The 27203-nt window shown below is 40.8% G+C and overlaps 8 non-coding genes across 8 annotated transcripts; 6 read left to right on the top strand and 2 right to left on the bottom strand.

The window, feature by feature from the left end:
* Positions 1–9267: 9267 nt before the first annotated feature.
* Positions 9268–9339, bottom strand: trnae-cuc (transfer RNA glutamic acid (anticodon CUC)). The gene has a single exon. It is a non-coding gene; the product is annotated as a tRNA-Glu (tRNA).
* A 5725-nt stretch (positions 9340–15064) lies between these two features.
* trnal-aag (transfer RNA leucine (anticodon AAG)) lies at positions 15065–15146 on the top strand. The gene has a single exon. It is a non-coding gene; the product is annotated as a tRNA-Leu (tRNA).
* Positions 15147–18358: 3212 nt separating this feature from the next.
* trnal-uag (transfer RNA leucine (anticodon UAG)) lies at positions 18359–18440 on the top strand. Its single transcript has one exon. It is a non-coding gene; the product is annotated as a tRNA-Leu (tRNA).
* Positions 18441–22042: 3602 nt separating this feature from the next.
* On the top strand, positions 22043–22116 carry trnat-agu (transfer RNA threonine (anticodon AGU)). Its single transcript has one exon. It is a non-coding gene; the product is annotated as a tRNA-Thr (tRNA).
* A 729-nt stretch (positions 22117–22845) lies between these two features.
* On the top strand, positions 22846–22918 carry trnat-ugu (transfer RNA threonine (anticodon UGU)). Its single transcript has one exon. It is a non-coding gene; the product is annotated as a tRNA-Thr (tRNA).
* Positions 22919–23616: 698 nt separating this feature from the next.
* Positions 23617–23689, top strand: trnat-ugu (transfer RNA threonine (anticodon UGU)). Its single transcript has one exon. It is a non-coding gene; the product is annotated as a tRNA-Thr (tRNA).
* Positions 23690–24655: 966 nt separating this feature from the next.
* Positions 24656–24729, top strand: trnat-agu (transfer RNA threonine (anticodon AGU)). Its single transcript has one exon. It is a non-coding gene; the product is annotated as a tRNA-Thr (tRNA).
* A 603-nt stretch (positions 24730–25332) lies between these two features.
* trnat-ugu (transfer RNA threonine (anticodon UGU)) lies at positions 25333–25405 on the bottom strand. Its single transcript has one exon. It is a non-coding gene; the product is annotated as a tRNA-Thr (tRNA).
* Positions 25406–27203: the final 1798 nt, after the last annotated feature.

Raw genomic sequence — 27203 nt, 5'->3', positions numbered from 1 at the left:
GATTTTAAGTTGTATGTCTGCATTAGCTTAAGTTAACTGTAATGTCTTGTTTGTGTTGTAATATCCATAGAGATTCGTGGTGTAGTATGGAACCATTATCCTGACTTTTATGTATTAATCGCGATATCATGTGTCAGACATTAGTTCCAGATGAAAATACTGGTTGTCAGAAGTGGGATTTGAACCCACGCCTCCAGTGGAGACTGCGACCTGAACGCAGGTCCTTGGACCACTCGGCCATCCTAACAGATCCAACAGATGTTCAGTAGGACCTGTTTAAAAAATTATAATATACTAAATTAAACATGTCACTCTATTGTAGGTTCTCAGTCATCCATGTCATAGTTAACAAGGGAAGGTTTCTCAACTGTCAGTCCAAATATATGGGCGTTCATGGAGACATGGAAGAAAGTCACCAGGGTGGCAATGTGCTTGACAATGGTATGGCATTGGAAATAGACTGACAATTGGGTCAACATTGTGCAATTATCTTCAAAATGTCCAACTGAGTCCACAAATAAACCTGCCAGATGGGAAATAAACTGATAACTGTCTTCATGGTCTAAACGTGTCGAATATTGCCGTACAATTCCCACAATGAGTCCAGATGTGTCCGTTTTGGTTCTTGATCCATGCTATTACCCCAAAAGTGCACAACTAGGCCAAGGGACATTGGACTTGGTAAAGGTCCTCCGCAGAAGTTTTGTCTCTTATCCAAGAGACTTCTTTAGTTGTTTTTTACACAGAAAGGGTTGGACACAGTGCCCACTCCCCCACCCATATCTGACAATTGAAAGCTGTGGGGAAAGGGGGTTCCAAAGCTAATAGACCATTCAACAAGCAATTCTGATGCACTATACTGGCCCATTCAGGATGACCACTGTATACTCTGACTGCAGCAACACAAGTTTAAATTTCAGTGATCCCTAATTTTTATGGTGACTGAATGCAAAGTGTGTATCCCCCATATAAGTCAAAGCCTATCACTTCCAGTCAATACTGTCAAATTTGGAGCTCCTTCTGATTACATTAACAACCAGGTGGCTCCTCAACATGCCCCCACCAACATACTGTTTACAGTCTAAATGACCAAGGACATTACACCTGTAAGCTTACTTTACACTAGATGTTGAAAGTTGAAAGGTTGATCTTTTTCACCTGTGCTGGGGCTTAAAAACAGGTTCCACTGAGATTTGAACTCAGACCACTGGATTCAGAGTCCCCACCCATTTCATGACAACCTAAACCACTTCCAGGTTAAATCCTGTCCACTTCCGGGTTTGGCCAGATACAGATACAGATAATTCATATGGTTAACAGATACAGATACAGCTGTACGTGCTAATCTTTATTAAACACTTCTTGAGTTAACCTTCCACTTTTTTTTGCCTTTTTACGTACATAACTACAGCTCTGATTTAATACAGGACCAATGTCCGAGATCGTGCAGATCTTTCACCACTAAATACCAATTCCCATACCGGGAGCTGAACCAGGGCCTGGGTGAAAACCAGGGTTTTCCTTACTATTAGAAGTCTTTAAGAGCAGCAACCAAGACCTTTTGGACACCACTTAGGCCAAATGAATGTAAAATCAAACCAACTGAACGCTTTCTCAGATCTACTGATTGTAGTTTCCAGAGGACTCCTTAAGAATGCATGTAAAGGTTACTTAGGCAGAATCCAGACTTCTAGACCATATGGGACTGACACGTTGAATAATAACAGTGATTTTATGAATACATCCATAGATATGCCAGGAACAGGGCAAATACATATAAATACAATGATACATATATCATTACATGAGTTAGGTTCGGGGAAATGCATATCAGGGCATAGGGCTAATACAGCTCTCATTTAATACAGGACCAATGACACAGACCTTGCTGCAGACCTTCATCGGCTAGACATCGATTCCCATACCGGGAGTTGAACCCAGGCCACCTGGGTTAAAACCAGGAATCCTAACCGCTAGACCATATGGAACATTAATAACAGGAAAATGATTACATGAATCAATTCATAGGCTGGCTCGAAACAGGCCTTCTCTTGATTGTGAAGAATCTTCTTAAAAAGTTTTATCTTGAAGCTTTTGAGTGTTCTTTTGTTTTTATCTGCTTTAACTATTACCGGACGGCGGGGGCACGGAGCAGAGCAGAGCGTCCGTTAGGGAGAATCCTCCTCCGTGTTCAGCTCCATTTTGAACCTGTAAGCTCACTTTAAACTAGATGTGGAAAGTTGAAAGGTTGATCTTTTTCACCTGTGCTGTGGCTTTAAAACAGGTTCCACTGAGATTTGAACTGAAATCGCTGGATTCAGAGTCCAGAGTGCTAACCATTACACCATGGAACCAAATGCAAAAATGCAAAAATCTGTCTCAATGACCAGATGTGTTGCAAGATTTGCAATCAACAGTGCATTGTCCAGCGATGGTGGTATAGTGGTGAGCATAGCTACCTTCCAAGCAAATGACCGGTGTTGGATTCCCAGCCATCGCAGTAATTTCTTTGAGTCATGTTACTTTTTAACTTTGATTTATACAATAGCAGTGCAAGCATTTTCCCATGGTTTGATTTCCAGCCACTACCAGGTTTTGAAGCCATATACAACATAAACATTACATATTCCACCCAGGTTTCTTCTCTTATTCCGTGTAACACAAAAAAAGTTTAAAAAATCTGAAAATCTTCAAGGGCTGTAGCTCAGTGATAGAGCACATTTTCAGTCTCAATGCCCAGATGTGTTACAAGATTTTCAGTGAATATTGTGCTGTCCAGCAATGGTGGTATAGTGGTGAGCATAGGTGTCTTCTAAGCAGTTGGCCTGGGATCAATTTCCAGCCATTGCAGTAGTTTTCATTGTGCGGTTACTTGCTTTATTTGTGAAGATTAGCCAGAAGGGTTACTCGTCCAACCTAATTTGATAAAATATTAGATCTCTGTTATGGTACAAATAAGAGAGCATATCAATCAATCAAGCTGCCTCCACGAGGATCCACAGACTCAGTCAGTGCACTACGATTTGCACTTTGCCCGAGTCTGGTAACACTACTAACCACTTGAAAAGTTTATGAACATTTGTGCTAACAGATATATGCTTTTTTAGTTGTTGTGGCCGAGTGGTTAAGGCGATCGACTAGAAATCCATTGGGGTCTCCCCGCGCAGGTTTGAATCCTGCTGACATCGAATGGCATTCTTTAAGAGTGAGAGCAAACCACATCACAGTAAACCTAATTTCCTTGTGGGAGTCATCCCAAAAGGATTAATAAAGATAAGTCTATGTCTATCTATGAAAAAATCTGAAAATCTTCAGGGGATGTAGCTCAGTGGTAGAGCTCATGTGTTACCTGTATGAGGACCCGGCATCTCCAGCAGGTATTATGGTAGAGTCTTTAAAAGAGCTGCAAAAGATACCACCTCCTGTGGTAATCTGACTGGTAGGCTTATAGAACATAGTGGTAGACTAAGACCTCCTGTTACACAAACTAAGTGGTATGCGGAAGCGTGCTGGGCCCTCTTTGTACATGTACATTTAAAGCACAACAAGCACTTTAAATGTACATGTTTTACAGTTTCTATTTTACTGTATTCATGTACTAGTACTGTAATATATTTATTGTGTTACGCTCCAGTTTTTATGGGTGTCATGGCGGTTATGAGCACTGTAGCTTCCATTTTTATATTTATTAAAACTTGACATGTCATTAAGTTTACTCTTCTGCAAGTGGAGACATTTCACATCAGACACTTGCAGCAACAGATGATTTGTTAACAGACTGGAAATAGACTTCATGCTGATAGCATAACAAATAGTAGAGAATGGTTTTGATCCATAAACCTCTGGGTTAGGGGCCCAGCACGCTCCCGCTCTGCTCTCAGGGGTTAGAAAATCTGTGATTGACATTTTGAGGCAAGGTGGCAACCAAGGCTCCAACAGCTTACGGGTTGTAAAGTTAAACATTTGGTAGACCTTGCAACTATCTTTTATGTGAGCTTCCTGATTACTCACACATTGATTATTCATATGTAACACTTGTGATTGGCTGGTGTTTAATGCAAAGAAAGGACTGGAGCATTTATTGGAGTGAATAAGTAGACTGACACTGAAGTATTGAGACAACTGTGACTGAAAATCTAATTCAATCTACATATCGGTCTTCTTAAAGATCTAAATAGATTTTCTCACCTCAGAGTCATCTGGAGCACGTAACGATTAGCTTCTGTCCCTCTGAACCCTGAGTGACAATCACTCTGCAGTGAATGAGATGCAGTTCCCCTCAGTCTAGCCAAGAATATATTTTCAGGGATCATTTCTATGGGGCGCCGTTTGTAAAGCGGCTCGTGCTGAAAATAATAGCAATATTTTGTCACATATAGCTTTAAATAATGTTAAAAAAACTGGTATGAAATTTTGAGGGTCACTTTCTTGCACATTTACAACAATATTTGTCAACTTGGAAATATTTTAAATAGTTAAATCCAAATATTAAATGTTACACCTAAATGTTAAATGTTAAATCTATATACTAAATCTAAATCTAAATGTTAAATCTAAATCTAAATGTTAAATCTAAATCTAAATCTAAATGTTAAATCTAAATATGAAATCTAAATCTAAATGTTAAATCTAAATCTAAATGTTACTGTACTATGTAAGGACTACAAACCCCACGTTCACCAGAAATCTACTGGTTACTATGTAAGGACTACAAACCCCACGTTCACCAGAAATCTACTGGTTACTATGTAAGGACTACAAACCCCACGTTCACCAGAAATCTACTGGTTACTATGTAAGGACTACAAACCCCACGTTCACCAGAAATCTACTGGTTACTATGTAAGGACTACAAACCCCACGTTCACCAGAAATCTAGTGGTTACTATGTAAGGACTACAAACCGAAGTTAAAAACAAAGCTGAAGCTGAAGAAACCCTAAACGTTAACGGAACAGATCCGCAGACCAGAGAGAGAGAGAGAGAGAGAGAGGGAGAGGGGGGGGGGGGGAGAGAGGGAGCGCATTTCTCCATGTTCTGTGTGTGTGTGATTGATCCGAGCGGGTTTGTAGGCGGGGGGGGGGGGCTGTGATTATCACAGAACGCTGCGCGGCCAGTTGAGGAGTTTTATTCAATCCGAGCACGGATCTTGACTCATATTACTCGGATAATACTTGTACTCGGCAAAAGTGCTTTATCCGTACCGGATACTCGTTTCAGCCGGATACTCGGATCACCCCTAATATTTATAAATCTAAAAAAAGTTGATGTGTATATGCATTTATTAAAAAGAAAGTTTATGTCATAATGAATTGTGATGATAAATCAAAAAGAAAGTTGATCTGTATATGCATTAATATAAAAGAAAGTTAATATGTGTATGCATGCATCTAAAATTAAGTTGATGTGTATATGCATTTATTTAAAAAAAGTTGATATCATAATGAATTGTAATGATGACATAATGAATGGGGATGATAAATCAAAAAGAAAGTTGATGTGTATATGCACTAATAAAAAAGAAATTTGATGTGTGTATGCATTAATATAAAAGAAAGTTAATATGTGTATGCATACATCTAAAATTAAGTTGATGTGTATATGCATTTATCAAAACGAAAGTTGATGCATATATGCATTAGTCAAAAAGAAAGTTGATGTATGTATACAGTGCCTTGCGAAAGTATTCGGCCCCCTTGAACTTTTCAACCTTTTGACACATTTCAGGCTTCAAACATAAAGATATAAAAATTTTATTTTTTGTGAAGAATCACCAACAAGTGGGACACAATTGTGAAGTGGAACGAAATCTATTGGATATTTTAAACTTTTTTAGCAAATAAAAAACTGAAAAGTGGTGCGTGCAAAATTATTCGGCCCTATAAGCCATATATCACAAAGGAGGTGAAAGCATGTAATAATAAAAAAAAGCTGGCCTTCAAAAGTAAGGACAGGCAGGAGGTGGCAGCTGCACAAAAGGATCTAAACAAGATGCTGAGGAAGGCCAGAGAAAACCACAGGCAATCCATTGAACAGAACTTTTGCTCCTTGGACAAGAAAAAACTGTGGAATTCAATGAAACACATAACTAATATGAACCCTAAAAAAACTCAGATTGTCACTGAATGACAGCGTCAGAGCTGATGAATTAAATGCCTTCTTTTTAAGATATGATGCACAGAATGACTGTTCTCTTGGGAAGGTGGAGCTTTTAGACTCCTTTAATGCCACTTCAGCTCAAATGATAATTGACACTTTGCAGGTACAGTTGATATTTAGCAAAGTTGGCAATAAGAAATCTATAGGTCCAGATGGGTTGCCGGCCTTCTTATTCAAAAAGTGTTCAACAGAACTATCTGAGGCGTGGTGCCCTATCTTTCAGCTGTCATTTGACAGTCATACTGTTCCAGATCTCTGGAAGAAGTCTATAATAATACCTGTACCAAAAATATCCTGTCCTAAAGCGAATAAGGATTTTAGACCTGTTGCCCTTACATGCGAGGTAATAAGTGTTTTGAGAGAGTAATGCTGAACTTACTTAGACAGGAAGTAACTCTTTGTGTCGATCCTTTCCAGTACGCTTATAGTAAAGGGCGTAGTACTGTTGATGCCGTCATTTTAGTGTCTCATTTAATAAGGAAGCACTTAGAAGATTCCGACGCCTATGCACGTGTTTTATTTGCTGATTTTAGTTCTGCTTTTGATACAGTCCGCCCTCATTTGCTAGTTCAGAGGCTTGTGGACATGAAAGTCAATCCTTTTATTATCAAATGGTTTTATTCTCTTTTAACAAATAGGTCACAACAAGTGAGGGTAAATGCTACACTCTCTAAGATAAAACATTGTAGTACAGGGGTACCTCAAGGAGCTGTTAGCTCACCTTTCTTGTTCACACTTTATACCAACGAGTGCAGACGTAGTGAGTCCAACAACTATGTCATAAAATTTTCTGATGACACAATTATTTAAGTTTATTGCATGCTGGTGACTGCCCTTCTACTTATTACAGGGAGATTGACCTCTTTAAGAACTGGTGTGAGAGGAATCATCTCATCCTTAATAATACAAAACAAAAGAGATGATATTTGATCCCAGAGAAGTGCGTGTCCATGACAATGTAATCATCGGGGATAGAGAAATCGAGCAAGTAACTTCTTATAAGTACTTGGGTATACAATTAGAAAACTTACTAAAAGGAAATATTCATGTTGACTATCTGTGTGCCAAAATGGCGCAAAGACTGCATTTTCTCCGCAGATTGGACTGGTAGGGGTGAGTACCAGGATCATGACTTTATTTTACAATTCTGTACTGGAAAGTCTGATCAGATATGGTATGGCCTCCTGGTTTGGCACCCTTACCATCCAGTGCAAATCCAAAATTGAGAAACTAATAAAAACAGCAATGAAGGTTATGGGAAAGAGAGTATACTTCGCTTCAGACCATCTTTGAAAAAACAGTTGTCACCCAGGCTCAGAAAATCCTGAATGACCCCTCACATATTTTGCACTCAGAATATAATGTTTTACCTTCGGGGAAACGCTTTAGAGCTAGCAGATGGAAAAGTAATCGCTATGGGCTGTCTTTCGTTCCAACTTCCATAGCGCTCCTAAATAAACAATCTGCACGGAACAACATAGCTTGAAGCACTTACGGCACTTTATTTAGTTATTTTTAATCATGGTCTAACTAGCTTAGTTCAATTTTTACTATTTGATCTTATGTGATTCCCTTATATAGTATTGTGGCGGTTGTATTTTGTTTGTCATATTGTTTTTCTTAGATGTGCTCTAGTGTAATTTATACAGAATTATCTGTTTTATCATTCTGTTTTTTATTGACTTGGTAATCAATTGACAGGGGAAGGTCATGATACTTGTGCATTGTCTGCAATGTAGGGTGGGTTGTATGTTGTATGTGTGTGAAAAAGTCTCTGTGTTTAATGTTGTTTACAGCAGCATAATGTAGTACTGATGCCCAAGACAAATTTCCCTCAGGAGACAATAAAGTTATCTTGATCTTGAGCTTGATCTTTACAATGTTGTTTATTTCTTTATTACCACACACACATTCATAGCAGAGCTGCCCCCCCCCCCCATGTTTATACTGATGATTGATTGTAATAAATCAACAGAGAGAAGTTGTCTCCATCTGTGTTTTAACAGACACACCTGGGCCGAAGTTGGAAACCAGAATCAGCTTTAAATCCAGTTCTAATCTAGTCCTCACTAAATTTCAAATAATTTCCCTGGAGTTACCATTACAAAATTTACTCTAATTAAATTGGAACATACACAAACTTCTCACAAAATCACACATATCTTGCTACTCGGTCAGAATCTTAACAACCTGGAGTCCCAGTCTCTGTCAATATAAATAGGCTATATGTTTATGTATGTTTTAGGCCTATTGGCAGACGGCCATTTAAAATGTAGGCAATGGCATATAAAGAATAAAGAATAAAGAGTCTTTTCTCCATGTCCACTGTAGTTTCTCAGTGTGCTCTCTAGTAACATCTGTCTGGTCCAGGGAGCTTTGTCATTCATAAGGCTACTTTTACTTTTATATTTTAATTATATTGCTAAGCCTGTACAGATGGAGGATAGATGAAATGTGTCAGTAATATAGGAGATTGTTGGCTGGAAGTATGGAGATACTAAATGCATTACTTAAAAAGGAGAAAACTAAAAATATTCTATGGTCATGTAAGTATGTGTTTTCCAATAAAAATTTGACTCGAGAATAATTAATTAGTCTATAAATGATGCTCAGAGGCCCCACATGGCCCTCACCTTGTTCGCAATAGTCAGCGCAGTCGGCTGTTACCGAAAGGATGGTGGTTCAAGTCCACCCAGGGACGTTTGTTGCTTAAATAACCTGGAGTAAGCCAACTCTAGGGTTTATCATTCTGCAGGTGAATATAGAGCAGCCCAAAGATAACCCAAGTGGCCTTACCTTTATCTGAAGGTACAGTTCTGAAAACCATGTACTGTACATTTAATCTTTACGGTCATTGGTATGCAGGTCACTTGATGTAATACAAGCAAATACATAAGGCCAGACAGAGAGAAAAAGTGAGAGAAAAGAAAAAGAGACTAGCTGTCTAAAGGATAACCAGTTGAGATTGTGTGCGTCTTTGAGAACTGTAAGTCATATAACTGATGTTGTCAGTTCATTTAAACTAATGAGGAAGATTTTGACAAATCCAAATCAAGTCCAGGAACTTATTCTTTCAAACATCACACCTGAGTCTTTCAAGTCCTGACCATTCCCTGACCGGGAATCGAACCCGGGCCGCGGCGGTGAGAGCGCCGAATCCTAGCCACTAGACCATCAGGGAGTCACATCTTTCAAATTTATCTTTGTAGATGTGAGTTTTCTTTTCACTTACTGGAATGACTCATATTGTTTTAGGCGAGGAATGGTGCCTGGCTAGAGCTTCAGAAGGCAGGACATGACAGATTACACATCTGTCACATAGTCAGTTGTATTCTTAAATACCAAGTCTCTTGCTGTTCCTTGACTTGTTAGCCATTTGTTGGCTATATTGTTTTAGGCGAGGAATGGCGCCTGGCCAGAGCTTTAGAAGGCAGTGGTGCAAAATGCAAAACTGCCTGTTTCAATTTTTATTACATGGTAATATTACAATAACAGAGGTGCAGAGATTACCTGGAAATGCTTCTGGTATTTTCCAGGGAATCTCTTCACCTCTGTTATTCTAAAATTACCATGAAATACGTATTGTCCTGCACGCACGTAACGCTGTGCAATCTGACCAGCAGCTAAACACCTTCCACCATCAAGCACTGGCGACTGGGATCATTGTAACACGTTTATTTGAGTAACAAGGGTGAAACTGGGAGAAAACACAATGACCAGTTACTTAGATAGTAATGAGTCACAGATATTAAACAAAGATAATTGTAAAAACAATATAACTACACAACAGGCTAGCAAAAATGTAAGATGAAATAAAGAAACACGTAATGTATTGTTATACAGTGTACGTAGTATACCTATGTTGGGTATCTAAATAAACTAAGATATACTTACATGTGGCATTACCAAGATAAAAGTGGCAAACTAGCTTACTGAAGCATATCGTCAGTTAGGGCTGAACAATATTGTGTTTTAGCATTGACATCGCGATGTGTGCATGCGCGAAAGTCACATTGCAGGACGTTACGATGTTGACGTTAATACTTTTTTGCTGCTTGATAGAAAAGTAACCTTTCACCGTTTCTCCTTTACATGATTATTACCATCCGACCATTCCCCTTTAAGACAGGTAGCCATGTGGGCAACGTGTGGATGTGACGTTAGTCCGACGGGGTTTGGTATGGGAAGTGAGCAGAGGTGGGTAGAGTAGCCAAAAATTGTACTCAAGTAAAAGTACTGTTACTTCAGAATAATATGACTCAAGTAAAAGTAAAAGTAGTCATCCAAATAATTATTTGAGTAAGAGTAAAAAAGTGCTTGATGAAAAAACTACTCAAGTAGTGAATAATTGTTGAAGAACGTCTGATTTATTTCTTAACACAAGCATCAATCAGACCGACAAAAATACAAAATAATCCTATTTAGGCAAATTATAGTTCATCCAATCAATAAAATAAATTAAAAATAATTTATTAATTACCAAATAGTTTACTTGAGAGACTAGTCACATCAAATTAGGATGGATACTGCATGTGTAAAACATACTGTATGTAACCTAAAAGACAAACATCCACCTCTCCACAGTAAAAACTAAAACTACCGCTACGTTTCCTCAGGTTAGATGTTGAGTTTTTGAACGCTGACATGTCCGTTTGTTTTGGTAGACCCTGAACACACCGCATAACTTAGCTGCTGTTTCGCACTTTCCTAAAAGATAACCATGCTATCACTATGAGGCCGGGGGGGGGGTCCTCCTGTTTGCGTTGCTTGGCAACGTTTGATTCTGACGTCTTTGCTACGACTGTAAAGCTAACCCCTCCCGCTACTGAAACGAGTATGGTCAAGTGACTGCACAACGACGTGTGATTGGTTAAGCACAGTCACGTGGTAGACCCTTCAGCGGAGACTCTCTCTCTGTCAAAATAAAACATTGAAATGAGACGTACGCTGGGGTAAAAACAATGACGCGTAGTAACGAGTAACGAGCTCATTGTAGCCTAATGTAGCGGAGTAAGAGTACAGTTTATTTTTCCCTAATCTACTCAAGTAAAAGTAAAAGTATAGTGATTTAGAACTACTCCTAGAAGTACAATTTTTTCAAAAACTTACTCAAGTAAATGTAACGGAGTAAATGTAACTCGTTACTACCCACCTCTGGAAGTGAGGCTCAGTTAAACTGAAACACTGGCGCTGAGCTCCAGGTGCTGCAGACGCAGACGGTCCGCCGTCAGTGGGGCTCGGCCAGCGGGGAAACATCGCTAGAAAGCTCCGCTGCCGACCTCAACGGGATCTGATCTCCAGCGGGACACGGAAAGCTCCAGACCCGATAGCAGCGGCGCAACCCCCCATGAGCCCACCGCCAGTGTTGGGGGAATAGCAAGCTAGCGTTAGCGAACTAACCAACCAGCCCGCTAACAAAAAAAAAAGTAATTTAAAAGGCACGCATTATACCTACTGATGGTGGTCCGTCCGTGGCTGCAAGACCTGGAGCTCACCCCATTGTTTGAGTTTGACTGTTTAAAGTGTTGAGATAATTAAAATGTATTTATTTATAAGCGGGGTTAGTTTTCTAACGCTAGCTTGCTAATCCACCAACACTAGTGGTGAGCGGGTCTGAAGCTATCCATGTCCGTCTGCAGCTGCAGGACCTGGAGCTCACCGCCAGTGTTTCAGTTTGACTGTTAAAAAGTGTTGAGATAATTAAAAAGTATTTGTTTAGAAGCAGGCTGGCTGCTAGTTAGCCAATGCTAGCTTCCATGCTACATAAATAAGCCTGACAGAGCTGTCCCTCACAGAAAAAAAACACAGGTAAAATTAAAAAACACTACATAAACTACAGTGTTTATTTAAAAATAGGTACACCTACATGTAGGGTGACGAGATTGCAATATAAGCCTTTATATTAATATTAGCAGTGGAAGCGTGCTGGGCCCATAACCCAGAGGTTGATGGATCGAACCATCTTCTACTATTTCCTGTGCTTTGTATCTTCAGTAAGTATATATCCAGTCTGTTGATGTTTAACACAGCAACTGATGTTGCAAGTGTCTGAAGTGAAATGTCTCCACCTGCTGAAGAGTAAACTTAATGGCATGTTGAGATTATTTCACCCATAAAAAAAGAAACTACAGTGCTCATACCTTTTATTCCCGCTGTAACACACGTAAAACTGGAGTGTAATACAGTAAATATACTACACTACAAGTAATAAATACTGTAAATAGAAACTGTAAAACATGTACGTTCAAAGTGCTTGTTGTGCTGTCTACCAGTCAGATTACCACAGGAGGTAATATCTGTTGCAGCTCTTTTAAAGACTCTACCATAATACCTGCTGGAGATGCCAGGTCCTCATACATGTAAAGCAGGAGCTCTACCACTGAGCTACATCCCCTGAAGATTTTGAAATTCTTTTGACTTTTTTCTGAGATAGACTTACACTTATCTTTATTAATCCTTTTGGGATGACTCCTGCAAGGAAATTGAAATATGCGGTGGCTTGAAATCAAACCTGGGCAAAATGCTTGCAATGCTATGGTATAAATCATAGTCGAAAAGTAACAACCTGTTCCCTTTCTGCTGGACAATACAACGTTCACTGCAAATCTTGTAAGACAGATTGATAAGAAATACATTGGTGGAGACTGGTTGCTTCCAGTACCTATGAGATAAGACAATATTTTTATGAAGGCACATCTGCGATTTGGTATACTGTGACTCTCCACTCTTAAAAAACAGCGCTCGTTGTCAGCAGGATTTGAACCTGCGCAGGGAGACACCAATGGATTTCTAGTCCATCGCCTTAACCACTCAGCCACAACAAGATGACAAGTAGCTCTATACCTGTTTGCACTAATGTTCATAAACGTTTCTATTGGTTAAGACTGCAACTTAAGATGTCATTGTAATCACATTCAGATCACCTCAAATAAAGACACTGATGATCATTGTGTTCATAAGTGCTTCTCTTTGGGGTTGTCTTGGTTGTGAGTTCATCATCAGACACTAACACATGCAGAGCAAGTACATTTCACCAGTTGTCCACCGCTAGCTAAATAAATAAAAGAATGGGAGTTTTGGAATAGATATTCAGCACTAAGTGGTACTTTCTATAGCTGAATGAGCTCTATCTGGAGGAAAAAGGAGTTGCCCCAAAGAAAGTTATTGGACTCTAATTGACCACTCATAGATGTTAATGGAATACATTGGGATGATGGTTGTCTATTCATGAAGCCATTCATTACTTACAATAGTCAGTTTTTTTGTTTGTTGTTATGTCTCGGCAAGAAGTATTATACTTTTGGGTTGTTTGTCCATCTCTACATCAGAATCAGAAATTCTTTATTGATCCCTGAAGGGAAACTCTGGAAAAGACTGCTCCTTCGAGCCAGATTTGAACCAGTCTCAATGCCCAAATGTATTACAAGATTTGATGCCAAATGCCACAGCTGTAAGACATCACATTGGTTGCCTTCCAGCTATGTAATATATGCAAATGCCAGTGGTGGGATTTGAAGCCTCCAGAGAGACTGGAGCCTTAATCCAGCACCTTAGACCACTCGGCCACACTACCTGCAATTATCAACTTTCCACATCATGACAAACACAGGCACCGTAATCAACGTTATGCTTGTTAATGTTATTGGAAAACTTGATGTAATACAAGCAAATACTTAAGGCCCCACCCAACAGTTTTGTGATATGTGGCGGGCAACTGTATGTCAATGATCAAGCTTGTTGCTGTGACCAAGAAACCACCAGCAAAATGACTGATGCATCATCAGTTTAAAAATGTCTTGGATGCCAAATATTTGAATTCAAAGTCAGAATCCAATTGAGATGTAAGAACAATACAATGCACGTCCAGCTTCTACATTTCCGCATGAGTCAGCTTCCCAAATTTCTAAGGAAATATAAACAGGAAAATAGCCTGATAAGCATACATGTGCAGCTCAACCTCAAAAAGCCATAAAGCAAGTGCTTGTGGCTTAAAGATCGAGCTCCCGCTAATTAAACATCAGACAGGCGCAGTCTCTGTGGCGCAATAGGTCAGCGCAGTAGGCTATTAGCTGAAAGGATGGGGGTTCAAGTCCACCCAGGGATGTGTGTTGCTTTAATAACCTGGAGTGTGCCAACTCTGGGATTTATCCTCCAGCTGAAGACCATAGAGCAGCCCAAAGATCACCAAGGGGCCTTTAGAAACCATGTACATATAAAACTTTGCGGTCATTGGTATGCAGGTCACTTGATGTAATACAAGCAAATACATGAGGCTCCACCCAACAGTTTTGTGATATCTGGCGTGTGCAGTAACAACACATCAAGTGCATCCAGGACCTGCCTGGTGTGCAGCTTCATACAGAGATGGGTAATATCAAGAAGGGGGGTGTTGTCCTGACCAAGTATCGCTGTGCCAGAGGGTCCACGTCTCTGGAATCATTTCATTGCCACCTGAACAAGTTCCTTCTATCTAAGTAGTATGTGTTTCATGATTGTACTTTTGTTTTTGAATGGTAAATGGACAGATTTTAAAGAATAATTTTAGAACTGTGCTGGAATTTGCAATAAAAAACCTGACCTTTCCCATTTTGACAAACTGTTTTGATCACTTGAGGTATTTCAATGAAGTCTTTGGTCTTTGACAGTTACCTTGCAATTTAAAACTGTATATCCTATAATCTCTGGAACAATAGTTGGCAGTTGGAGGAGTAATGGCTCACATATTCAGCCCAGGTAAATGCTCAGCCCATATTCACACAGACCTAAACCTACTCACTTAATGCCGGTTACAATATTCTAATAATCAACAATGCCAGAGAAAAATGACAAAGAGTGATAACAGTTAACAAGCATTACGTTAGTTAAGGTCCCTGTGTGTGTTACGATATGAAGCATAGTCATGTGCTGGTAGTGTGGCCGAGTGGTTTAAGGCGCTGGATTAAGGCTCCAGTCTCTCTGGAGGTGTGGGTTCAAATCCCACCACTGCCATTTGCAAATGTTACATTGCTGGAAGGTAACCAATGTGATGACTTGGCGTTCGGATGAGGTTGTCCCTTGTGACATAGCTTAGTGAAGTACCTAGAGACCCGTTTCTGACTTGCAATGCCCTGTTTTTAATGACCACCCAATAGTAAGTGTTCAATGTGAAATACTCATTCATTAACAAAATTGTAGGTAACTGTGACGGGGCGCGTGTCAGCCGTCACGGTAGCGATACGCTACATATACCATCTCCAACAAGTGTTATTGTCCAGTCTATAAAAGAGCTGCAGAAGCTCTTATTCTGAAAGAGAAAAGTATTAAAGGGCAATCTCCTTGTGTTCATGGTGATTAATGCAAAAATCAATCTCTATGTCCAGATGTGTTGCAAGATTTGCAGGGAGCAGTACATTGCCCAGTGATAGTGGTGAGCATAGCTACCTTCCAAGCAGTTGACCGGTGTTGGCTTCTCAGCAATCGCAGTAGCTGTCTTTTAGTGATGTTACTTTTTAACTTTGATTTATACCATAGCAGTGCAAGCATTTTGCCATGGTTTGATTTCCAGCCACTAACAGGTTTTGAAGCCATATACAACATTATCATTACATATTCCACCCAGGTTTCTTCTCTTATTCAGTGATCTCACCAAAAAATCAAAAGAATCTGAAAATCTTCAGGGGCTGGAGCTCAGTGATAGACCCCATTTTGAGTCGCAATGCCCAGATGTATTACAAGATTTTCAGTGAACATTGCTTTATCAGGTGATGGTGGTATAGTGGTGAGCTGATAAATTATTAGAGACTAATAGTCTTTAGTAGACCTTGCAGCTATTTTTAATGTGAGCTTCCTGATTACTCACACATTGATTATTCACATGTAACACTTGTGATTGGCTGGTGTTTTAAAAACAGGGCAATCGGAGTACAGATACAGTGAGCGATGGTGGTATAGTGGTGAGCATAGCTGCCTTCCAAGCAGTTGATATGGCTTTGATTCCCAGCCAGTAACTTTCTTTGAGTGACGTTACTTGCTTTATTTGTCAAAAAGTAACCAGAAAGGTTACTCTCGCAACCCGGGTTTGATAAAAAATTAGATCTCGGTTATATCGCACAAATAAGGGAGCATAACAATCAATCAAGCTGCCTCCATGAAGATCCACAGACATAGACACCACCCGCAATTAAGCCTGTCTCCTCAGCTTCTAGGCACCTCTGCATCACCTCCTCTTCAGCTGGAGAGTTTGCACCTGCGTTTGTGAGATCACAGTTTTATGCCAAGAATGGTCTGGTCTCTCCCTCTTCCCCAGATCACATTCTCTCTGTGTTCCATTCCACATGCACTGAAATCCTAGACTCCATTGCCCCTTTTCAGATTAAAGCTGTTAAACCTAAGGCGGACCCCTGGCTAAATGACACCACAAGGGCCCTTAAACAACACTGCAGACAAGCTGAACAAAGATGGAAAGACAATCTACATGTGTCACTGGGTGTATTAAGGGACAGTCTATCACATACCAGAATGCTGTGAAGGTGGTGAAGATGCAGCATCTCTCTTCTGTCATAGCTAGCAATCGCCACAAACCTAGATTGTTATGTAATACTATTAACTCTGTCATAAATTCATGCACCTCTGCTCCAACAGATGTGTCAATTAGAACGTGTGAGAAATTTCTCGTTTATTTTATTGACAAAGTAGCATCTATCAGGAAAATAACCTAGTGCTAATTTTAAGGTCTTTTTATCTGCTTCTCCTACACACTCAGCTGTGTTTGAGGAATTTAAGCCTGTGTTGAGGTTGTACAACACATGAAACCTGCCAACTGTCCCTTAGACATTGTCCCAGCCAGAATGGTGAAGGAGGTTTTTAATAGCACCATTGGGGCGAGTCTTCTTACTCTTTTTAAGTAAATTGCTAAGCCTGTACTTTGTTACTTTTACTTGAGTAAAGAAGTTAAATCAGTACTTCTACTTTTACCAGAGTATTTGTTAACACAATTATCTGTACTTCTACTTGAGTATGGCCAGTGAGTACTTTTGCCATCTCTGACGGTCATTGGTATGCAGGTCACTTGATGTAATACAAGCAAATACATAAGGCCCCACCCAACAGTTTTGTGATACATGGCGTGTAACTGTATGATCAAGCTTGTTGCTGTGACCAAGAAACCACCAGCAAAATGACTGATACATCATCAGTTCTGGAATTTTCTTGGATGCCAAATATTTGAATTCAAAGTCAGAATCCAATTGACATCTAAGAACAGTACAATGCACGTCCAGCTTCTACATTTCCGCATGAGTCAGCTTCCCCAATTTCTGAGCAACAGGAAAATAGCCTGATAAGCATACATGTGCAGCACGACCTCAAAAAGCCATAAAGCAAATGCTTGTGGCTTAAAGATCGAGCTCCCGCTCATAAAATGTCAGACAAGCGCAGTTTCTGTGGCGCAATAGGTCAGCGCAGTCGGCTGTTAACCGAAAGGATGGTGGTTCAAGTCCACCCAAGGGTGTTTATAGCTAACCAAGAAGCCAAAGAGGGAAAGGACTGCTGGACCAGTTATTGTTTTTAGGGAGCAGATTTACAGCTATACACTTTGTGGCTCACACAGTGGCTAACCTTTGTTGCCATCAAAGATGCTATTTGGACCTCCAGAAACTTGCTGGTAAGAAAGCACATGCAGATCCCCCTGTGGCTGTGATCAGGATGGCTGCAGTATCTAAGTAGTATGTGTTTTACGATTGTACTTTTGTTTTTGAATGGTACATGAACATATTTTAAAGAGTGGTTTTATATGCTGCGAATTTTGGCAAACTGTTTTGATCACTTGAGGTATTTCCGTGTAGTCTTTGGTCTTTGACAGTTACCTTGCAATCTAAAACTGTATATCCTATTGTCTCTAGAACAATAGTTGGCAGTTGGAGGAGTAATGGCTCTTTACAGTGAATATGCAAAAGAAGATGTTCACAAATTCAGCCCAGGTAAATGCTCAGCCCATATTCACACAGACCTAAACCTACTCACTTAATGCTGGTTACAATATTCTAATAATCAACAATGCCAGAGAAAAATGACAAAGTGTGATAATTTTTTTAATAAAGTATTAGCAGTTTTAATAAAGTATTGGCTTTTTACTTGCAAAGGCTTTTTTTCCATAACATTAACAAGCATACCGTTAGTTACGGTCCCTGCTTCTGTCACGATGTGGAGAGTTGATAGTTGCAGGTATTGTGGCCGAGTGGTCTAAGGCGCTGGATTTAGGCTCCAGTCTCTCTGGAGGCGTGGGTTAAAATCCCACCACTGCCATATTCCAGCTATATTACATAGCTGGAAGCCAACCAATGTGGTCTCTTACACCTGTGTCATTTGGCCTGAACTTGGTGAAGTAACTAGAATCATCCATCAATAACTTTGCTGAGATTGTTCCTTGTTAACCTGAGGTTCAACGATTGGTGAAACCTTCCTTTCCAGCACTTTGGAGTAGAAAATCCACAAGTAATTGTGATAATTAATCGTGATCTCCATATTGATCAAAGTATTTGTCGTTATCATTTTGGCCATAATCATGCAGCTCAAAGACATTTTATCAAACCAGGTTGGCAAGTAACCTTTCTGCTGACTTCTTGTAAAAAAAAAATTGCAATTAACACAACTCAATGAAAGCTACTGTGATGGCTGGAATCGAACCCAGGTCAACTGCTTGGAAGGCAGCTATGCTCACCACTATACCACCATCTCTGAGCAATGCAGTGTTCACTTCAAATCTTGTAATACATCTGGGCATTGAGACTGAGCTACAGCCCCTGATTATTCAGAAATCACAAGAATGGGCATGTGCATTAGAGTGCGGATCGGGCCGGATTTTTCTGTCCAAGCCCGGCCCGCGTCCGACAGAGCAGTAACCGAACCCGACCCGAGCCCGACAGGCATTAAGATATTTATGTCCGAGCCCGACCCGAGCCCGACACAGTTAAAATCCTTCGATAGCTCAGTTGGTAGAGCGGAGGACTGTAGAGGCATAAAACTGAAATCCTTAGGTCACTGGTTCAATTCTGGCTCGAAGGAGAAGTTTCTTTTCCAGAGTTTCCCTTCAGGGATCAATCAAGAATTTCTGATTGTGATGTAGAGCTGGACGGACGACCCAAAAGCATAATACTTCTTGCCAAGACATAACATGAAACAAAAAAAAGAGGTTGTCTAGATATGAGCGCAGAAATCCTTTTACGACAGGCTTTACGTGATAATCATGAAACCTTCGTGTGAGACACTCTTTTCCATCATATTCAATAAATAAACCAGATTATTCAATCCATTCCTCTACTTCTATGCAAAGTAGTCTCATCCAGGACCTATCGCACCCTAAGCGATAATCACAAACCTAGACCAATGAACAAGGAGAGTCATGTCCTGCTCATTGTTCCTCATATCTTTTCCCAGTTTTTTTCTATTGCGTGCTGTTGAAGCAGGATATGAAAATTGCCAACATGCTGTACTACAATTGTGCTGGCTACTAATCTGGGTTAATTTAACAATAAACTGGATTTAAAAGTACAGATTAGGGTTTGAACAGCTCCTGCCTTCAGGGCTCGTCCAGCAGTTGAACCCAGGATCTCTCACACCCAAACCAAGAAACATACTGCTAGACCAACTAACCACAAAAAATATCATGTTAGCAATTTTCCATCAAGTAAATGTGATCAGTCAGTGACTAGAAAGGCAATTGTTAAGTAGTTTGTTTGGCATGTGGTGTTTTTATTGCTCCACTGCCAGATTGAGCTTTCTGATTTATTGGCCGAAAGACCACTTTTGAAGCAAAACATTTTACCAACATTAAACTTGATTTTTTCGGTCAAAGGTGACAGCAGATAAGCCTAGTTTCCACCATCTATTGGACGACAAACTACTTTTGCCAAAATTGGAAATTAAATATTGCTAAAAAGGAAATGCAGCTTGGATTTGTCACTGACTTGAAAGGCTATGGTCAGGTAGATTGTCGTGGGGTCTTTTCATGGCTCCACTGCCCGATTCAGCTTTCCGATATTATTTGACAACAGGAAACATTTGATACAAAATATTTTTACCAAAACACAGACTTGATTTTGTCAGTAAAAAGTGATGGTAAAATTGGGGGAAGGGGGAATTTTCAAGCCCCACCTGCCCCCAACACCCCAACACACTGTTAATGAAATACGCAACAAGCTTAAAATGCTTCCCCTGTTTAGTTCTGACTCTGGGGACAGAAAGTAGACCTTTCCAGATGACCTGAGAGGTCTGGGTGGGTCATAGTGTAGTAGCAGATCAGAAATGTATTTTGGACCTAAACCGTTACGGTTTATTAACTAGCAAAAGTACTTTGAAATCAATTCTTTGAGGTGCAGGAAGCCAGTGTAAAGACTTCAGAACTGGAGTGATGTGATCCAGTCTCTTGGTCTTAGTGAGGACTCGAGCAGCAGCGTTCTGAATCAGCTGCAGCTGTCTGACTGATATCTTAGGGAGACCTGTAAAGACCCCCGTTACAGTAGTCAAGTCTACTGAAGATGAAAGCATGGACCAGTTTTTCCAAATCCTGTTGACATATAAGTCCTTTTACCCTTGATATATTCTTATGGTAATAATAGGCTGACTTTGTAATTGTCTTAATGTGGCTGTTAAAATTCAGGTCTGAGTCCATGACTACACCAAGATTTCTGGCTTTGTCTGTTGTTTTTAACATTGTTGTTTGAAGCTGAGCGCAGACTTTTAATCGTTCCTCTTTTGCTCCAAAAACAACCACCTCAGTTTTTCCTTCATTTAATTTCAGAAAGTTCTGGCACATCCAGCCGTTAATTTGTTCAATGCACTTAATCAATTGTTGTATTGGACTATAGTCCCCTGGCGATAAGGTTATGTAAGTTTGTGTTTCGTCCGCAAAACTATGGTAACTTATTTGGTTGTTTTCTATAATCTGAGTCAGTGGAAGCATGTTAAGAACCAGTATTAATGCAAAGAAAGGACTGGAGCATTTATTGTAGAGAATAAGTAGGCTGACATATGGGGCAAAAGGTGAGAGCTTGCAGAACAAAAAAGCTGGGGCACCCAAATAGCTCATTCGGTAGAGCGGGTGCCCATATATAGAGGTTTACTCCTCGACGCAGCCGGCCGGGATTCGAATCCAGCCTGAGTCCCTTTGCTGCATGTCACTCTCCCTCTCTCTCCCCTTTCATATCTTCAACTGACCTCTCAATTAAAGGCCTAAAATAATCTTTAAAAAAAAAAAAAATCTGAATTTATATTATAATTATAGCCAATAGAGAGAGATCCACCCATTACCTTAATTTATATGCGTTGTACTTTTCCCTTGCCGGGTGAGTTAGGGAAGCTGTTACAGCATAGTGGAGTTTTCTGTCCACCTCCACACGCGTAGTCTTCTCTTCAAGTAGACTTACTGCCTCCTGGTCTTGTCTTGACCTGGTTACCACTTTCTCATTTTTGTGTGGCAGCACATCCAGCTGCAAGAGATTCTCAACAATCTGGAAGAGCTCCATGTTGGAAGGAACAGTGGACGTCAGAAGGTACTGTTGCGGCCGTAGCTGTTGCTCCACGATCCGTGCTGGGCTCTGAAACGTTCCCCCCCAGTCTGGTTCAAATGGTGAGTGTTCCATCTATTGGACCGAGCTTCACTGGCTCTATGGGGGTGAGATGTGGATGATCAGCACCAATGGGAAGGAGTGGGCTGGCGTTCTCAAACTGCTGAAGGGAGAGACCTGCCAGGTACTTATAGCTCTTCTGCAGACTGACTGGATAGGATTGATCCGCCAAGCCTAGGCAACTTAACCCGTTACTCCCAATACTGCCAGTCAGTATACTGTATGTTTAGCTTATACAAGGTAAAAGACAAATTAAGACTTAACAGTGATGCTACTTGTGGAGGTGATGTGGCTTAGTTGGTTAAAGTGCCTGTCTAGTAAACAGGAGATCCTGGGTTCAAATCCCAGCAGCACCTTGTTGTTGGAGAGATTATCTGTTTTGGCGTGTCATCATCAACCCAATCCCTGTGAAAGTACCCTGGTAGCAAATAAAAATTGCATGTTACATTTCCTCAGAAACACTAATAACATGCCCAAAAGGTGTTCTATTTGCCTGATAACTAATGAAATTAATTAATAAATGCGCTACTTTGGCTCCACTACAGTTCTGTGTCAGTCAACTGCTCCATTTCACTCACCACTGTGTCAGACTTAATGCCCCGCCCACAACAACATCTGATTAGCAGGCAACTTAAAAACAAGTACAGGTAATCTCTGCAACAACAAGGTGTTGCTGGGATTTGAACCCAGGCACTTCTGCTGACTAGACAGGCACTTTAACCAACTAAGCCACAGCACCTCTGGGGATGAACACGGATGCATGGCCATTATGGAGGTACTTGGTGTAAACAACTGAGGTGGTTGGGTCATCTGGTAAGGATGCCTCCTGGGGTTCTCCGTAGAGAACTGGTCCAGGCACGTCCAGCTGGGAGGAGGCCTCGGGGAAGACCCAGGACTAGGTGGAGAAAGTACATCTCCAACCTGGCCTGGGAACGCCTCGGGATCCCCCAGTCGGAGCTGGTTTATGTGGCTCGGCAAAGGGCAGTTTGAGGTCCCCTGCTGGAGCTGCTGGACAAAGATGGATGGAAGGAGAGAACCTTTTCACTAGCTCATTGTATTCTTGCAAGACGGACTTAGTTGCAGGAGGCGCTGTAGCTTAGTGGTTAAAGCGCCTGTCTTGTAAACAGGAGATCCTGGGTCCAAATCCCAGCAGTGCCTGGTTATCACTGTATGAAGTGTTACCACATGGTTGCTGATACTTAACATGTGCAACCCAGTTATTGCCTGATTTTTTAGATCACTAAAGTGACATGTGATGTTGTTTTGTACCATAACATTACATGTGTCCATGTAAAGCGAATAAAAGCCTTTTGTTGGAGGTGTTTTTGCAACTTTAGTGTGAAGATTATAAAGTTTTTATTATCATGAATTTCAGTCTTACCTTGGAAGCTTAGGGCTCCTGCACACTGCCTGCATGGCGTGAGCGTGTCAGCTGAGGTTAGAATGCCTACCGTATTGGTCAATACTGTTAACATGGGAGAAATAAAAACAGACACGCCACACAGCAAACACTATGTTGACTGTTGAGGAGGACTAAATTAGGACTGTGTTTTAAGCTTTCCATGAGAAATGGCATGATAACAGCTGTTTTCAGTGTTGATGGAACATGGCCTGACCGGAGGGAGTGGTAATGACCTTTGTGATGAGGGGACTTATGGCATGGAGGTTGGATTGTTCTCGGTAGGCCTGCCTATGAATAGTAAGTCCTGAGGCGTCGCTCAAGGACACGTTCAGCTGTTTCATTTGCCGGAGTTCGTAAGGGTCCCCTACTGGAGCTGCTGGACAAAGATGGATGGATGGAAGCAACCCTGTTCATTAGCTCATTGTATTCTTGCAAGACAGGCTTATCTGTAGAAGGCGCTGTAGCTTAGTGGTTAAAGCGCGTGTCTTGTAAACAGGAGATCCTGGATCCAAATCCCAGCAGTGCCTAGTTATCACTTAATGAAGATCCTGGGTCCAAATCCCAGAAGTGTCTCATTATCAGTTAATATTTATGTTATCTGCACTACAAAGTGTATATATTTGTTATTTATTTTTGCTAAAGTGCTTAACAACCATAATTTAATTTTGCCCAGTTGTGGCCTGTTGATGGGCAATAAATATCTAAAGGGAAATAGATTGGACCCATTTTTTAATGCTTTTAATCCTTGTTTTGTTGGGGCTGAACATGGCCCAGGTGTACACCAGTACCCTGTGACATCATTGTTGGGTGAGGTTTCAGGCGTGTGATGCTGACTGAGGTCAGAGGTGAAATAAACATGAACTTTACCGGCCAAGGCACTTTGGGCGCTGACTGTGTGATTTTAACGTCTTCGATGCTTCTGGAATGAAAATTAATAAATTAATTATTTGATATTATTGACTATATCGGATATGCAACTGAAGGAAGAATCACCTTCCACCGCTTTATTACCTCCTCAGTTGAGGTCAACCGCCAATAAACTGTAATTTCTCAAAATATCATCCTTCCCTATATGCCTTTGCATCTTGGATATTTTTCTGTTGTTTAAACATGGCTACATTCACATAAAGTATCCAAAGTGCACAATACTCCACTGTACTCTGTTCAGTTGTTTACTGAAACGTGTTCATCCCCAGAGGTGCTGTGGCTTAGTTGGTTAAAGTTCACTCTGTGGTGAGTGAAATGGAGCAGTTGACTGACACAGAACTGTAGTGGAGCCAAAGTAGTGCATTTATTAATTAATTTCATTAGTTATCAGGCAAATAGAACACCTTGTGGGCATGTTATTGGTGTTTCTGTGTAAATGTAACATGCCATTTTCATTTGCTACCAGGGTATCTTAACGGGAGTTGGGTTGACATGATGATGACACGCAAACAGAGGTAGTCTCTGCACCAAATAAATTAAGACTTAACACGGTTGGTACTCGTGGAGGTGCTGTGGCTTAGTTGGTTAAAGTGCCTGTCTAGTAAACAGGAGATCCTGGGTTCAAATCCCAGCAGCACCTTGTTGTTGCAGAGATTACCTCTGTTGGTATGTCATCATCTCCTCAGGAGATAAACTTGGATTAGCAGCTACGAGGAACTTGGTGTAAGCAACTGAACAGAGTGCAGTATTGTACTCTTTTGATACTTTATGTGAATGTAGCCATATCTAAACAACAGAAAAGCATCCAAAATGCAAAGGCATAAAGATTCTTCCTTCAGTTGCATATCCCAATATAGTCAACTAATATCAAATAATAAATGTATTAATTTTTATTACAGCAGCATCGAAGATGTTAAAATCACACAGTCAGCGCCCAAAGTGCCTTGGCCTGTAAAGTTCATGTTCATTTCACCTCTGACCTCAGTCAGCATCACATGCACCTGAAACCCCACCCAACAGTGATGTCACAGGGTCCTGGTGTACACCTGGGCCACGTTCAGCCCCAACAACAAGGTTTAAAAGCATTAAAAATGGGTCCAATCCATTCACTTTAGATATTATTGCCCTCAACACGCCACAATTGGGCAAAATTATATAATGCTTGTTAAGCACTATAGCAAAAACAAATAACAAATATATACACTCTTTGTAGTGCAGATCACATAAACATTAACTGATAATGAGGCACTGCTGGGATTTGGACCCAGGATCTCCTGTTTACAAGACAGGTGCTTTAACCACTAAGCTACAGCACCTCCTACAGGATTGCCTGTCATGCAAGATTACAATGAGCTAGTGACCAGGGTTCCAACCATCCATCCATCTTTGTCCAGCAGCTCCAGAGAGAGCTATAGAGAGAGAGTCTTCCGCTGAAGGCTCTACCACATGACTGTGTTTCACCAATCAAACGTCGTTGTGCAGTCACGTGACCATACTCGATCTCAGCATACTCAATCTTTACTTTATTCAAGAAACTCATGCTTCAGAAGCAGACGCGTCATTTTGGAGGAGTCAATGGGGAAGAGATGAGTAGTTTTAGGTAATAGGTCAGCAGGGGTCGCTATACTGCAGGGAAAGTTCAAGGAACCATCCTCTGCTATAGGATTTAATAGAGAATAGTTTTGATCCATTGACCTCTGGGTTATGGGCCCAGCACGCTTCCGCTGTGCTATTCTGCTCTGCTGTTTGCACTTAGGGGTAACATGTAACATGTAAAGCAGGAGCTCTACCACTGAGCTACATACCCTGAAGATTTTCAGATTTGTTGACTTTTTTCTGAGACAGACTCAGACTTATCTTTATAATCCTTTGGGATGACTTACCGCAAAGAAATTGAAATACTACAGAATAAAAGAAGAAAACTGGGTAAAACATGTAATGTTAATGTTGTACAGTATGTTGTATATGGTTTCAAAACATGGCGGTGGCTGAAAGTGAGCCTTGGCAAAATGCTTGCACTGCTATGGTGTAAATCTAGTCGAAAAGTAACACATCTGTTGCCCTTCTGCTGGACAATACAACACTCACTGCAAATCTTGTAACACATCTGGGCATTGAGAAATGCACTGGTGGAGACGGGTGGCTTCCAGTACCTATGAGATAATACAATATTGTTTATGAAGCCACAAACTATGTAGGGTGTTGTTTTAATGCCCCGGATCCCTAACAGGGGGTATATCTCCTTCAATGTTGAGTTAGTTTTCTGATCGGTTAAGATTTCTATGGGGACCCCTACCCGGGAAAAATGTTGAAGTAAACTATTGGCCACTTGTCTAGCCTTGGTGTTTCTGAGGGAGAAAGCCTCTGGGTAACGTGTTGCATAATCACAAATCATTACGATGTAGTGGTGACTGCCCTACTCCTACTGTTAAGGAGTTTAGATCGGTGGTTAGAGTCACCTGCTGCCTCCATGTCCCTGCTCGACACCCTCTGCTACAATTCTCCATGTCTCTTCTCTCTCTGTCTGTCTCTTTCTCTCACCCCCAAACCAGTTGAGGTAGACGCCTCCCCACCCTCTTAAAGAATGCAAGAATGCCTTTCCTTGTCTCAATCTCAGAAAAAACCACAGAATCACAACTTCCATTCATGTGCTTGTGCCAGTATTCAACCACCTGAAAGTCACTGTATTTCCAGTATCAGTTGTGTTTTTTTGTTTTTGAAACACCTGCCCGTGTGAGGGTTGAACTCACGACCTTCAGATTATGAGACTGACGCGCTGCCTACTGCGCCAACGAGGCTACGAAAGCACTCTCGATGGTGGGAAAATTTCGTAAAATTTGGTCTTCAATCTTAATAAAAACAACGTATGTGGAGACCTATGTACTCCACATACTTTGCCAAACTTTGCGTAGGAATCGGCGTACGCCCGTCCTACGCCGGTTTTAGGTCGTATGCACGTTTCAGAAATGAGGGCCAATGTGACCACAATAAAGAGTTCTTGAAGAAAGATTTGTACTTTAAAGTTCTAGTTTTTTTCCAACTCTTCTGGTAACACTTGGTACTATTCATAACTTTTGTCTGTAGTTCTCTATTCTTTCAGGGCTTAACTCTATC

The sequence above is a fragment of the Etheostoma spectabile genome, unplaced genomic scaffold (assembly GCF_008692095.1).
Source record: "Etheostoma spectabile isolate EspeVRDwgs_2016 unplaced genomic scaffold, UIUC_Espe_1.0 scaffold00000905, whole genome shotgun sequence".
Lineage (NCBI taxonomy): Eukaryota > Metazoa > Chordata > Actinopteri > Perciformes > Percidae > Etheostoma > Etheostoma spectabile.
This window is presented reverse-complemented; position numbering and strand designations above follow the sequence as displayed.